Genomic DNA, 15,919 nt, shown 5'->3' on the forward strand with positions numbered 1-15,919 from the left:
GAATGCAAGCAGTTAGCATACACTACAACCAACCAGACATAGTAATCCATTAAAAACCATGGATTTAATTCTCTTTTAAATAAGACAAGAGTATCACAGACGTATAGCCTTGGGAACGAACAGCGGTTTGTTTTAGGTGGGCCCTTGGGATTGAAAAATGTGATATCAAATGTAAAAAACATAAGTATTAATTTATGAATGATAATTAAGCAATTGCTATACTTCCCGTTTATATGCAACTACAACACTATTAGAGATTGATTCCTGCTGAAGAAATCTACTTAGGACTCACAACGCTCTCACCTTTTTCTTTATTCTTAACCTGATAGAAACGGTTTATTCCAAAGAGTTGTGTTCCTACGAATGTATTACTTAAAGAAATTATCCAGTGTGTTAACACTAGAGGCTATCAAATGTGCGTTTAAATAGCGTCCTTGCTGCTCACTAGGACTTACATACATAGTTGTTTAGGATTCACTAGTTTCCGGTCTATCATTAATAATATTTTCCCGTCTGTCTTGCTATGGAACACATTATATTCTAACCTGAAAGGCAGCCTTCCTTTGGGCCTGAAACCTGTCATCTAATCGCTGAGAGAAATAAAGAATCGATTTTACTTCTCTTGTGATCTTCTCTGACACGGTTAGGTGGAAATATTTACGGTATAATCGGTAGTAATTTGTGTTCGCTACCAACTTAGTACCACTGGTCATCATCACAAAGCAACGAAACTGTGGGCTAATCAAATAATCTCTTTATATAAGCTCACTGTATGCTTTGATTACTAAGTACCACACCTTTCATAGAGCAGAAAAAGTCATTTATTTCAAATGTCCCTTGATGAAAATTCTCCATATCCAAGTTTTTGATTGAAAAAGTAATCTTATATCACGGTCTGTTTGTCTGAAGAGAAAATCGTATCACAATTATTCATTCTGACATCCACTTACCCTCTAATGCAATACACTCATGTTCTTGATGTGTCAATGCTCTCTTACTCGGAAGATTTGATCTAGTCTTCAGTCAGGTCTCGCGTCTCAATTTCCTGTTATGAAACCACCTTTGGATAGCTATTCATCTTGTGAAAACTTCGCCACAACGATTGTGTAATTGTGAGATACAGACCTCTTCTTTTGATATAAGCTGTGTAATCCCTCTGTATTTCTTCAGTATTTCAACATCAACTACTAATACTAAATATTCTACACTTCTGCATACAGTAAATGACTGCAAGAAAAGTAAACAAAGCACTTCTGTAGTAATTTTGTTTCTTTCATCAACATTTGGTTGATCCCTCTTTCTCACTTGTCAGGTATGATGTCCAGGATATATACAATGTGCAAGAGACACTCAAAGCACCTTATCCAGTAATGCAGACTTGACATCCCGAATTCACACATTGTTGTGTCAGGTGGTTGTGCTGTAGTTTTGTGTGGATCGTTCATTTGCATGGAAGATGCACCGCAGATGTAACATCGTTAATATGAATTTTTTGTGATATCACTACAGACCTTCACACCTACAATTGTCAGCATTAATCTGTGCTTCACTACTAATTGATGATCATTGTAAGTGATAGTTGTTGGAGAGAGAGCTTGTAGTTGCTGTTGTTCTTAGTTGCTTCTGAACGTCTTAATTCTGCTGTTTCTTTCATGAACAGTAGCTTGATTGGCCGACAATAGCGTATCGGCAATTGCCGTGGATTATGCCAGAGTGTCTTTTAACCATATTGTAAGTTTAGAGACACTAACGAAATAACAAACAAATATGTATATTCATCTATGTCGTTTTCTGTATCTGAACTATACCATTGTTTGTATGCGCTCTGACCTGACGCGCCATCACAAACACCATTTGAAGAACATGGTCATTTCAACTTCCTGATTGATCTTTCGCAGTATAGTACCGTTTCTGGTGATCAACCGCTCGACAGTATGATCAAGTAACGCTTGCAGCTGCACTTCCGCATATACGTCTGCGATAATATGGGCTGGGTAGCACGCTTTCTTTGCCTCTAACAGTTTATAGTATGTCGAATAGATATTTGCACTGTGAACTTTCGCCCGGTTGCGAACTAACTGGTGTTTCTTTGTCAATTTCGCGTCAACATATAATGCTAATGCCTCATCGTTTGTAATCTTAATTGGTACTTCGTCTCTGGACTCTTGTACGCCTTTTTGATTAACGATCCCTCCTGGGTGACACATCAATCTCCTTCACAATATAAGAAGCATCACGTTTTTCTTTTGCACGTAAACCCATGTGCGCTGCATACACTAACTCTTCAGTTGTCGATGTTGTACTAACGACTGCAACCGTCTTCTCTTTGCTTTCTCACTTGCTTTTTCAAACAGTACTCTTAGACGCCCTACAGGTGTTCTCGGTGTCACACCTATACTAAATGATGCTGGTCGTCGTAATGTCGCTGCATTCCATACGTTTGCAGAAAACTCCAATGTACTGTCAAGCTACTTACCATATTTGATTACAAAGTTATTCATTGCACGATGACATTTTTGCCATTTCTCTTTGACATGTATACAAAAACTATCTGCAACCTTTCTGACGAAATCTGCTAAATCCTAATCACAATTTTGTAACTTTAATTTGTCCATTACAGAGGTGTAAACACTATTGGTTCTCTTGCAGCTATTGGGTTTACCTCTACATGCGTCGAAGAAATCTCGTTGTGTCATCGTACACTCCATTTTTGAAAGTACAAGAAGCAACAATTATGCAAACATTTGCACGTCATAGTTATTATGCACACACTACAATCATTACTCTACACATCTATATTCATTAGAACCTGGAAACTGGTGGAGAATTGTTTTTACGCGTCAATTAATTAACCAATTCCTAAGTACAGTATACGTTATTATTCGCTAGTGTTTCCCATCACGCTATAGCCCACCCAAAAAACCACGGCACTCCGCATTCATGTCACATGCACGTCATACATTCATCTATAGTTTTCACACTATATTCCTGGCATTGACCAATCGTTGTCTGTGTTATATGCTGCAGCCGTAAGGTCTAGCACGGAATCTGTCGATCAGATGATTCTACATTGCATACAATTAATCTTGTGCGTCGGATCCGACATATTTCCCCATGTGTAATTTGCCACTTAGTGTTCTTTTCCCACCGCTTGGGACCTTGCCCCAAGAATTCCCATCGTTTTCTCACTATTTCTCAGAACTCGGTTTTTTATATTTTGTCCAGCTAGACCATTGAGGCCACGAAAATTCAATCACACTTCTTGAGAAACTTGGAGTTCAATACAAGACGGCTTCAAGTGATGCAATCAGTTTTCGAAGGAGTAAAGGTAGCTGTATATGGAGAAGAATAATGCAAGAAACTACAAACTGGAAATCTGTAGCTGTTGATGGGTTTTAGTTGGATCTTTTAAGAATCTTACTAAAAGACTTCATGAGGAGTTACAAAGTTCCAACGTAGTTAAAAAAGTAGTTACAAAGCTTCAATATGGCCACATATCCCCCTGCTAAAACGGCAGCTGTTCAGCATTCAATTCGTAAGTCTCTCCAACTCCAGGAGTGAAATGCTCTAAGCATGAACCCCATTAAATGAGGTTGGTGTGTGAAAGAGGATATGCGAATTCCAGGACACACACAGCTACCATCAGCTCCAGCCGGCTAATGTTACTTATCTTTAAATAACAAGTGACTGCAAGATGTGAACGAGTCACATGTTAGTATAAAAGAGCAGATAAGATATATTGAACGTTTTCTCAATTTTGCCAAGGGACTTAATGTACAAATGGCAGATTGAAAGACAATCTTATATAGATGGTGTCGAATAAAGCTGTTGGAAACCATTATGTACTTGACAATTGCTTAATTGTTGATCCAATCAGTTATGATTATTATTTTGAAATAACGTTTCCGTCTTATAGACCTAACAAAATGGACATGAAGACGATCTTGATGTAACTTTAAAAGAAGGTATAAAAACAATGTATAAAGCTTAAAGGTGGTTCATTTAGGTTCATATTTTGGAATTTGCGTAACTGCCGTTTAGTTTTCGACTCTCCTAAAAAGAAGTCAAGTTTAACACTCTCAATAAAGAACGATGTTTGGATATTCCGTACATGCAAAGAATCAATGTACATTTTTATCCAGACCGGGTCGTAAGAATGAAACCTCTACAACACGTCCATCGGAGTGGATTTCGACTTACTGCCCTAGGTTTTATACGACATAAGGATATATAATGCTTACTGCTCAGCACCTTGTTCCTTTGCGACTGTACCAACCTAGTTTTCAGAGAGAAGCCCACGAATCTTAACAAATTTTCTGTAACAGTTATACTAGACTTATGGTCGTAAGCTTGTAAAGGATTCAAAAGCATGTTATTGGCCGGAAAATCAAATGGGAGATCCTTCGGTAATTAGGTACAGTACGTCATTACCTTGTAGAAGCAGACCCGCTTCTCTTGGCCTGTGGAAGAAGTCCGACCGATGAATTACTAAAGTTAGCGGTGTAAATCACTGATTCGCAATACAAAGATGTTATACAGGTCTGGTAGAACAGGTGTATAAAAGAGACAGCAAGAAAGTAATCAATTGACAGATTTTTTTTTTTACTTAGGTAACATTGGAAGTTTTTCAGTTGTCACCTGAAAGATATAAAACTTCCTAGGCTCACTTCCCACATCTTGCACCAGAAGCCCTGAAATTCCCCTCTTGGGAATAGTGTCCGATAACTTGTTCGTCGCGCTGCCCAAGGAAAGTGAAAGAGACTGCGATAATTTTTCTATTAGCCAGAAAGTTAACCTGGAGTTTATAAAAAATATCGAGGCGTCTTTTCCAAGCTTGACTCATTTCAAAAGATTCTATATTTATAACTACAGTTTAGTTTTCGAATCTCCTATAAAGAAGCAAAATTTAAGTCTCTTAATAAAGAACGATGTTTCGATATGCGTTCCATGCAAAGACCTCATGTACACTTTCATCCAAGAGAGGGCGTAAGAATGAAACCTCTACAACACCTCGATCCCAGTTGGTTTATACTTATTCCCTAGCTTTTATAGGCTATAAGTGATTCAATGGATACTTCTCAGCACCTTGATCCTTTGCCATTGTACCAAGCTGCTTTTGAGACAGAAGGTCACGAAGCTCAACAATATTCCGTAACTGTTATATTACACCTGTGGTCGTAAGCTTGTAAACGATTCACATGCAGGTTATTGGCCTGAAACTCTAAAAGGTTTTTTCTAGGTAATTAGGAACGTGATTAAATTGTAGACCCAGGGCCGCTTCTGTTGGCCTGTGAGACAAGTACGGCCGATGAACTTATAAAGCTGATGAACTGATAAACAGATGAGCACAAAAGTCCTGTAGAACTTCTGTTATCGTAACAGTATTTGGGAATGAAGGATTAATCTTGCTAATGTTGTGTCAGAATTTGAGTTAATCCCCGAGAAAATTTCGTGCCCTAAATTAAGCACTGTTCGATAATCATATCTCTTGGAACTTCGCTCAAGAATGCCTCTTTTTTTGCGAATTGTGAATGTTCCTTGAGTTGTTAATTTCTTTTATAATCTGATACCATATTTGCTACGAGGGCTTCCATCTGTTGAGTATAGTGATGTGCAAATTTTCCATAGAAAAGATGACCAGCTGCGTGAGAAAACGGAAGCATTAATTTAATTGCCTTCAAATGAAGATTCTAGTCCCTTGTTCAATTTAGTCCATTTGGTTGAATTGCAATTTGATTATTACCTTCTCTATATCGTGTCCCTTTCGATAGAATTGCAATAGGATTATGACCTTCTCTATATACTGCAGTCAAAATTACGGTTCGGAAATTGTAGCCGTCTAAATTTTGGGATTCTTCTTGCTGATCATTCAGTCTTAGATATGAAATGTGTCAACAAGCTTATACAGTCGGTGCACCAATCTGCTACAGAGGGAAAAATTACCAGAACTTTACTCCCCGGTGATTAAACGTTTAGAAGATCGAGAAATTCAAATCCTCCAATAAGATTAAAAGAGTGTACGATATGGCAGTCTGTAGTGCAAGATGAACCGTGCGAGTCAGAAAGACTTTAAGTTTCTATAGCCTGAAGATTATTGGGATAGATACGTAGCGTTTTCAATATAGAATCTTGATGAGTGAGACAAGATTGCAAAAGACCCTCGAATTTTTTATTTACGCAAGTTTATCCATCAAGCTAGGCGAAAGTTAATAGCATTATTTATTACTTTCTTTGGGCACCGAGACGAGCAAGTACTCGAACACTATTACTAAGGGAGAAGATTCAGAGCATCTGCTACAAGATCTGGAAAGTGAGTAGCTAAATAAATCGGCTTATATGCTGCTCGTGTTAAAGATTTCCAAAATTGTAAACAGAACAATAAACCACCTTGTTTTATAAATTGTTTTTATACCTTCATTCAAAAATACATCAAGATCATCTTCATGTCCATCTTGTTAGCTCTTTAAGGCGGTGACGGTAACACAAAATAATAATCATAACTGATTGGAGCAAGAATTATGCCGTTGTCAATGACATGTTGATTTTCTACATCTGTTGTTCCTAATCATCTATATCAGATTGTCTTCCATTCTGCCATTACTACATGAACTCTCTTGGCAGAATGCACAAAACCCTGAATACTTCATATCGGGTCTTTTACACTAAAATGTAGCTCGTTCACAAACCTATCTTTCAGTCACCTTTTATCTAAAGGTAAGTAAGCTTATCCGGTTGGAGCTGATGGTAGCTATGTAGGTCCTGGAATTCGCATATCGTCTTTTACACACAAATCTCGATCGATTGGGTTCATGCTTAGACCATTTCACTCCTGAAGTTTTTCCTCGTTAACTTGTGTGTGTCCTGCTACATTTTCGTTTTCTCTTGGGGTACTAAAGCCGCTCGTGTTAAAGATTTCCAAAATATGTAAACTAAACAATAAACCATCTTGATGTTTTATACCTTGTTTTTTTTTACCTTCTTTTAAAGTTACATCAAGATCGTCTAAATGTCCATTATGTTAGGTCTATAAAGCGAGGACGTTATTTCAAAATAATAATCATAACTGATTGGTCAACAACGAAGCAATTTTCAATGACATATTGGTTTTCAACAACTTTGTTCGCCATCTATATAAGATTGTACTCCGATCTGGCATTTGTAATGGTCCCTTGGCAAAATGGAGAAAACCTTCAATATTTCATATCTGCTCTTTTTTACTAACTTGTGACTCGTTCACATCTTGCAGTCACTTGTTATTTAAAGGTAAGTAACATTAGCCGGCTGGAGCTGATGCTTGTTGTGTGGGTCCTGGAATTCGCATATCCTCTTTCACACACCAACCTCATTCGATTGGGTTCATGCTTAGGCCATTTCTCTCCTGGAGTTGGAGAGACTTCCGAATTGAATGCTGAACAGCTGCCGTTTTATCAGGGGGAAAAGTGGCCATATTGAAGCTTAGTAGCTACTCCCTTGTTATACCTGATATGGCTTATACCAGAGAGGATATGTTTCTTTCTCCATACAGGGTAATAAGAAATGTGTAATTTTGACCAGATTGTCAGGATTGAGTATCGGTTGGTTGAAGACTCCGACTAACTTTCACAATTCTTTTTTTTTTTTTTTCAAGGATCTTGAAGGCTGTCATCTATTCGCTGCTGATTATAGCTGAGGACGTTACACAGCCTGTTGCATCCTGAAAAAAGTGAAAGCAAACTTTTAATGATGCTACAGTTTCTCTAAATTTAATAAATTCGTAGCATTTCCTATCAGATCAACAACTGCTCATGAAGTCTTCTAGTAAGATTCTTAAAAGATCCGAATAAAACCCATCAACATCTACAGATTTCCAGTTTGTAGTTTCTTGCATTATTCTTCTCCATATACAGATACCTTTACTCTTTCGAAAACTGATTGGATCACTTGAAGCCATCTTGTATTGATCTCCAAGTTTTTCAAGAAGTGTGATTGAATTGTCGTGGCCTCAATGGCAAATTTAAATTCGATCGTTGCAGATATTTCCCGAAAAACCTTGTCTTTTGGCACTTTTCGTGTCTAATTGTATTTTATATCCATAAAATATAAGGTGAAAATAGCGCTTAACATAATTCATAAACGTACTTAACGTACTTAATTTCGAGGTTTTGTAATATGGTTTCTGTCATGCAATTTAATTTTCTTTTAAATATTGCATATTGATTTCCTCATCCAGACGTAGTTGAATAAGATCGCAGATCCTAGTTTTTGTCATCTCCTCCGACGGTTGTAAATGTCTTGATAACCACATGTAGAGGTCCGCGAGCAAATTGTCTAGAAGTGAGTACTCAATCATCTTGAGTAGGCATGGTCATTGAGCATTCTCACTAAAGTTTACATACTGTATAGGATACACCAAAGTTTTTCTATACCATTTCCTAACTTAATATATAAAATCGTGCCTAGAAATTACCTAACTGGAAACCTCCTAAACGCGGTACAACTTGGGCCGTTCAGAAATTTCTTCAGCTCCAGGTACGACTTGATCACCGTTGCAGTATAATGGCTGATCTAATGTCATACCGCATGTGCTTTGTTCACTTTTCTTGCACTCATTTACTGTATGCATAAGTGTAGAGTATTAGTATTTGATATTAAAATACTGAAGAAATCCAGAGGGACTACAATGCTTATCTCAAAACGATAGGTGGGTAACTAACCATTACACAATCGTTGTGGCGAAATTTTCATAAGATGAATACCTATCCAAGGTTGTTTTAGTAAAGGAAATCAAGACGCGAAACGCTAGAGCGAAGACTTGATCTTCGGAGTAAGATAGCATTGACACACCAATAACATGAATGTATAGTATTAGAGGAAAAGAGGATGTCAGAATCAATAAATGTGATACGATATTCTTATCAAGACAATGCTACTGTAATATCATTCGAAAACTTGGATATGGAGAAATTTCATCAAGAGAATTCTGAAATAAATGACTTTTTTGCTGTTTGAAATGTGTGGCACTAAGTTATTAATCAAAGCATACAGTGAGCTTATTAGATTAACCTACAGTTTGGTTGTATTGTGATTACTGAGGACTGAGGATTGATTATACCGTATATATTTTCTACATAACCGTGTAGGAAGAGATCTCAAAAGAACTTAAAATCGGTTCTTTACTTGTCTCATCGATCAGATCACCGCTCTCAGGTCCAAGGTTAGGCTGCTGCGCCTTAAAATGATGGAATATTTGCTGGATCACTTGCGATAGGACAAGCACCCCGAGCTTCTGAAGCTTTCTCTAAAATACATCCACTACGTCAGAAATCGCTTAAAAATGAGAACAATAGAACAGATGTCTCTAGACTTCATTGTAATAGTATTCTAAAATTTCCAAAAAAGAGATAAAATGAGATATGAAATCGATCTCTAAGTTAAGCGGTTATAAAAGTAATAATATTGGGGTTGGACGGGGATGTTCGATTTTTAATCTGTAGTTTAGAGTGCAACACGCGCGCCAATAATTCGAGGCTTCCATTTTGAGGTTTCCGGTAAGGCTTATGCCGTCTTATGCTCTACTTACAATGCTGTGAAATTTAGAAGTAAGCAGTGGACATCTTCATCTATTACTTGATTCCTGTTGGCTTACAGCTAGAAAAGAAATTCAACAATGAATCCGAAGCCGTAGGATCTTGGGTTGTGTACATAGGTCTTAAAACCGAAGCAATAGTGCTTTTAGAACATTTTAACTCACATTAAACAATGGCGTACCATTTAAAAAACCGTGGATTTATATCTCCCTTTAATAAGAGAGAGTATCACAGACGTATAGCTTTGGGAACGAAAAGTTGCCTTTTTTAGGTGGGCCCTTGGGATTGAAAAATGTTGGGATACCAAATCTTAAAATAATTAGTATTAATTTATCAATGATAATCAAGCAATTGCTATATTCCCAATTTATTTGCAACTACAATACTATTTGAGAGTGCTTCCTGCTGAAGAAATTTTCCTAGCACTCATAACGCTCTCGCCTGGTTCTTGATCGTTAGCCTGATAGAAACTGTTTAATAATCCAAAGAATTGTGTTATTACGGATATGATATTTAAAGAAAGTCTCCTTTGTGTTAACACTCGAGCCTATCAAATATGCGTTTAATTAGCATCCATGCTGCTCACTAGGGCTTACATACAGAGTTTTGCAGGATTCACTAGGTTCCGGTCTATCATTAATAATATTTTCCCGATTGTATGCTGTAACACTTGCTATGGAACCAATTATATTCTAACCTCCAAACCTCTAACCTCTACTTTGGGTCTGAGACCGATGATTTGATCGATGAGAAATATGAAGAATTGATTTTAGGTTCTTTTGAGATCTTCCCTTAGACTTTTAGATGGAAAATATTAAACGTACAGTAAGTCCTGTGTTCGCTACCTACTTAGTAACACTGGTAATCACAAAGCAACCAAACTTTTGGCTCATCCAATAAGCTTTTCATATAAGCTCACTGTAAGCTTTGATTAGTATCTAAGTGCCACACATTTGATAAAGCAAAAAAAGTCATTAATTTCATAGTCTATTGGTGAAAATTGTCTATATCCAAGTTCTAGAATGATATCACGGTAGCATTGTCTTGATAAGAATATCGTATTACATTTCGTCATTCTGACATCCTCCTCCCCTCTAATGCTATACACTCATGTTTTTGGTGTGTCAATTCTGTCTTACTCGGAAGATTTAATCAAGTCTTCACCTGCGTCTCGATTTCCTATTCTCAAACAACCTTTCTATAGCTTTTCATCATGTGAAAGCTTCGCCACTACGATTGTTTAATGGTGAGATACGCACCTTTTCTTTTGATATAAGCAGTGTAGTACCTCTGTATTTTTCGATAATTCAACATCAAAAACCAATACTATATATTCTACACTTCTGTATACATTAAATGACTGCAAGAAAAGTAAACAAAGCACATGCGTTTTGACATTAGATCAGCTAATATACTGGAAATAGCTGAGTTGAAATCATAACTCAGCTAAAGAAATTTCTGAACGGTCCTAAGTTGTACCCGTTTAGGAGGTTTGCAGTTAAGTAATATCTAGGAACGAATGGATACATTATGTCAGCAAATGGTATAGAAGATCTTTGGTGTATCGTGTACACTATGACAATTTGAGTGCAAATGCTCAATGTCCATGCCTACTCAAGATCATTCAGAACTCACTTTAGACTTTGCTCGGGGACCTCTTCATGTGGTTATGTAGAAATTTACTAATGTCGGAGGAGATGACAAAATCTAGGATCTGCGATGTTCTTAACAACGTCTGGATGACGAAATCAATATGCAAAATTAACAAGAAAATGAAACTCCATGAAAAAAAAAACATATTAGGAAATCTCAAATTTAAGACGGTTACATTTTCCGGACCTTTAACTTTGGCTGCAGTATATAGAGATGGTCATAATCGTATTGCAATTCATTCAAACGGACTAGGTTGAACAGGGGACTACAACCTTCATTTGAAGGCAATTAAATTAATGCTTTCGTTTTCTCACACAGCTGGTCATCTTTTCTATGAAAAATTTGCACATCAATATACTCAACAGATGGAAGGCCTGGAGGCAAATACGGTATCAGAGTATACAAGAAATTACACCTCAAAGAACATTCACAATTTGCAGGAAAGGAGGCCTTTATGAGCGAAGTTCCGAGATATGATTATCGATTAGTGCTTAATTAAGGGCACGAAATTTTCTCGGGGTTTAACTCAACGTCAGACACAACGTTCGCAGGATTAATCCTTCATTCTCAAATACTGTTATGGTAACAGAAGATCTACAGGACTTTTGTGCTCATCTGTTTATCAGTTTATCAACTTTATAAATTCATCGGCCGGACTTGTCTTACAGGCCAAGAGATCTTGAGTTGTGTACCTAGGTCTCAAAAACGAAGTAGTAGTGCTTTTAGAGCTCCTTTAATCACATTATGCAGTGGCGTACCATTTAAAAAAAACGTGGATTTAATTCTCCATTCAATAAGACAAGAGTATCACAGACATATAGCTTTGGCAACGCACAGCGGTTTCTTTTAGGTGGGCCTTTGGGATTGAAAAATGTTGTGATATCAAATGTAAATAAACATAAGTATTAATTTATCAATGATAATCAAGCAATTGCTATACTTCCCGTTTATATGCAAGTACTATACAATGAGAGGGTGATTCCTGCTGAAGAAATCTACGTACGACTCACAACGTTATCACCTTTTTCTTATTTTTTAGCCTGATAGACCCGGTTTATTCCAAAGAGTTATGTTCCTACTAATTTATTACTTGAAGAAATTCTCCTGTGTGTTAACACTCGAGGCAATCAATTGTGCGTTTAAATAGCGTACTTGCTGCTCACTAGGACTTCCATACATAGTTGTTTAGGACTCACTAGGTTCCGGTCTATCATTAATAATATTTTCGCGATTGTATCCTATAAAACTTGCTATGGAACCCATTATATTCTAACCTGAAAGGCAGCCTTCTTTTGGGCCTGAGACCTGTCATCTGATCGGTGAGACAAATAAATAATCGATTTCACTTCTTTTGAGATCTTCTCTTACACGGTTAGGTGGAAAATATTTACGATATAGTCAGTCCTGTGTACTCTAGGCAGTTTGCTATGTTATTCCGCTATATGCACCGAACATCTATGCAGAATTCTTAGGACGATTTGGTGGCTCTATCTTTGTAAAGGAATTTACTTGGAGATCTAGGATGACACTAGTCAACGGCCATGGATATGCTCGCATACATACCAGGCCAAATGACAGTCGGTTCAGTGATAGAGATGTGTACACTTCGTAAGCCTCAATTGCTGGCAATTGATCGGGTACATTTTGTGGAGTAGCTTTCTACTCTTGAATAGATACTTTTGAGTCGATAGACAAGACACGCAAGCTCTATTCACGTCAGAGAGATAAGGTAGTTATGAATTTAATATATAAGACTATAGATATACTTCGTTTTCAACATTCCGTCTCAGATATAAAAGGTGTCAAAAAGCTAATGCAGTTGGTACACTAATCTGCTACAGAGGCAAAACCTACCAAACTTTACTCACCAGTGAGAATACGTTTAGAAGATCGAGATGTTGAAATCCTCCAATAAGCTTAATAAGAGTTTCCGATATGACAGTCTGGAGTGCAAATTGAACCGTTGTAACCTTAATTTGTCCATTACACAGGTGTAAAAACTATTGGTTGTCTTGCAGCTATTGGGTTCACTTCTCCAGGCGTCGAAGAAGACTCGTTGTGTCAGCGTACACTCCATTTTTGAAAGTACAAGAAGCAACAATTATGCAAACATTTGCACGTCATAAATATTATGCACAAACCACAATCATTGCTCTACACATCTATAGTCATTAGAACCTGGAAAATGGTGGAGAATTGTTTTTACGCGTCAGTTCATTTTAACTATTCCTAAGTACAGTATACATTCTTATTCGCTAGTGTTTCCCATCACGACATAGCTCAACCAAGAACCCACATCACACCTCATTCATGTCAGGTGCACGTCATACCTTCGTCTAAAGTTGTCACACTATATTTCTGGCATTGACCAACAGCTGTCTGTGTTATATGCTGCAGACGTAAGAGCTAGCACGAAAACTGTCGATCAGCTGATTCTACATTGCATACAATTAAACTTGTTCGACGGATCCGACATACTTCCCCATTTGTAATTTGGCAACTTAGTGGTCTTTTTCCACCACTTGGGAACTTGCCCCAAGAATTCCCATCGTTTTCTCACTACTTCACAGAACTCGGTTTTTTACATTTTGTCCAGCTAGATGTGGCAATTGAACCACTGCGGGCAGGTGAGACAAATCCGGTCTATGAATTACTAAAGCTAGCGGTGTAAAGCACAGATTCGCGATAGAAATATGTTATGCAAGTCTGGTAGAACACAGACAGCAACAAAATAATTGACCGATTTTTTTTTTTTACTTAGGTTAGATTGGGAGATTTTCAGTTAAGTACACCTGAAAGATATAAAACTTCCTAGGTTCACATCCCACATCTTGGACCCGAAGCTCTGAAATTGCCCTCTTGGGAATAGTGTCCGAGAATTTGATCTTCTCGCTGCCCAAAGAAAGTTATAGTTTCTGCTAGTAACTTTCGCTTAGCCTGAAAGTAAACTTGCGTCTATAAAAATTTTCGAGGCGTCTTTTGCAACCTTGGCTCATTTCATCAAGATGCTATATTGATAACGCTTCGTATCTATAGACGTATACAGGCTATAAAACCTCAAAGTCTTTCTGGCTCGCACAGTTCATCTTGCACTACAGAGTGCCGTATCGCACACTCTTAATAAGCTTATTGGAGGATTTGAATTTCCCGATCTTCTAAACGGTTTCTCACCGGTGAGCAAAGATCTGGTAAACTTCCCGTCTATAGCAAATTAGTGGAACAATATTATTACCTTCTTCACACCTTTCATACCTGAGACAGAAGGATCAACAAGATGTATTTCTGGTGACGTGAACAGACTTTGCGTGTCCTGTCCACCGACTCAAGGTTTTCTACTCAAGAGCAGAAAGTTACTCCACAAAATCTACCTTACAACAGTTGAGGATTACGAAGTGTACTTGTGTCTAACACTGAACCAGACTGTCATTTGCCCTGGTATGTATGCGAGCATATTCATGGCCGTTGACCAGAGCCATTCTAGATCACCAAGTAATTCCTTTACTAAAATAGAAGCACCTGTAGAATGCTGTAGAATTCTGCAAAGATGATCGCATCATATAGCGGAATATCATGGGAAAGTGTCTAGAGTACATTCCTTGCTTAGTCCAGCAAAGAGCCGTTAACATTGGCATGAGGAAAGTCGAAACACACAGATATGTGCTTAGAACTATACTTTAGACTGTTTTTAGAGATCATTGTATTACCGACTTAGAGAAACATTCAGATATTTTACTAAGAAGAGTTGTCGAGATACATGTTGTTCCCTTATCAAAACGAATGCAAGCAGTTAGCATGCAATACAACCAACCATACATAGTAACATTTAATAAGGGGTGTAGTCAGATTAGAACGAGTGGAATCGGTTTGCATGCAGTACAACCGGCGAGAGCGGGCGGTTTGAAATGGGAAAAGTACGGCAGCTCATATTGATCTTAGGACTTGCAAATTCGAAATTTTCGAGATCAAACCCTGTGACGTGCGGAACAAGAAGTCTATAGCTAAATAACTTCTTAAACGAAGATCCAACTCATATGATTATCCAACAGTGTTTAAAAAAGGCCACGAAATTATCGTGGGGAGTAAGTCACCGTCAGACACAACGTTAGCTAGATTCATCGTACACTTCCTTATACTGTTACGATAAAAGAAGTTCTATAGGACTTATGAAGGAAACAGTATATCATCAGAGCGACACGTTGATTTAGTGCCATCTTTCTTGTGTGAAAATATCTCAATGCGCAAGATTATAAGTTCGAATGCGGTGAATATTGCAGAGTCTCTGTTGTGTTGTGTTTTAAAACCCACACGTAGAAGGAAGCTCTTGTGCAGAAAAAAAACACAATTAGTTACGTTCTACATTGGTAGAAATAATTTAGTCATATTTAACGACAATAAACTAATAAATTTATTTTTCATATGATGTAGAATTTTGTCGCAAGGAATATGCACCTTTTTTAGAGATTTTATTTCACTTCGTTTACATTCCTTTGCTATCCTCAACTAAAAAAGACTTCCCACGTTTCATTCAACCTAATATCCAATGAATATGTGCGAATCCAAAGCAGCCAAAGTTTAGTTTTAAATACATATCTTGCTTCAGTTGAGAAAACTACTTATCCCACAGGCATTTCATATTACGTTCGAATTTTAGAGATTCGAATTCATCTGATATTTTATACAAAATAACTGATTGTTAAAGT

This window comes from Thermobia domestica, chromosome 5, assembly GCF_964235325.1.
Source record: "Thermobia domestica chromosome 5, izTheDome1.hap1.1, whole genome shotgun sequence".
In the NCBI taxonomy this organism is placed as follows: domain Eukaryota; kingdom Metazoa; phylum Arthropoda; class Insecta; order Zygentoma; family Lepismatidae; genus Thermobia; species Thermobia domestica.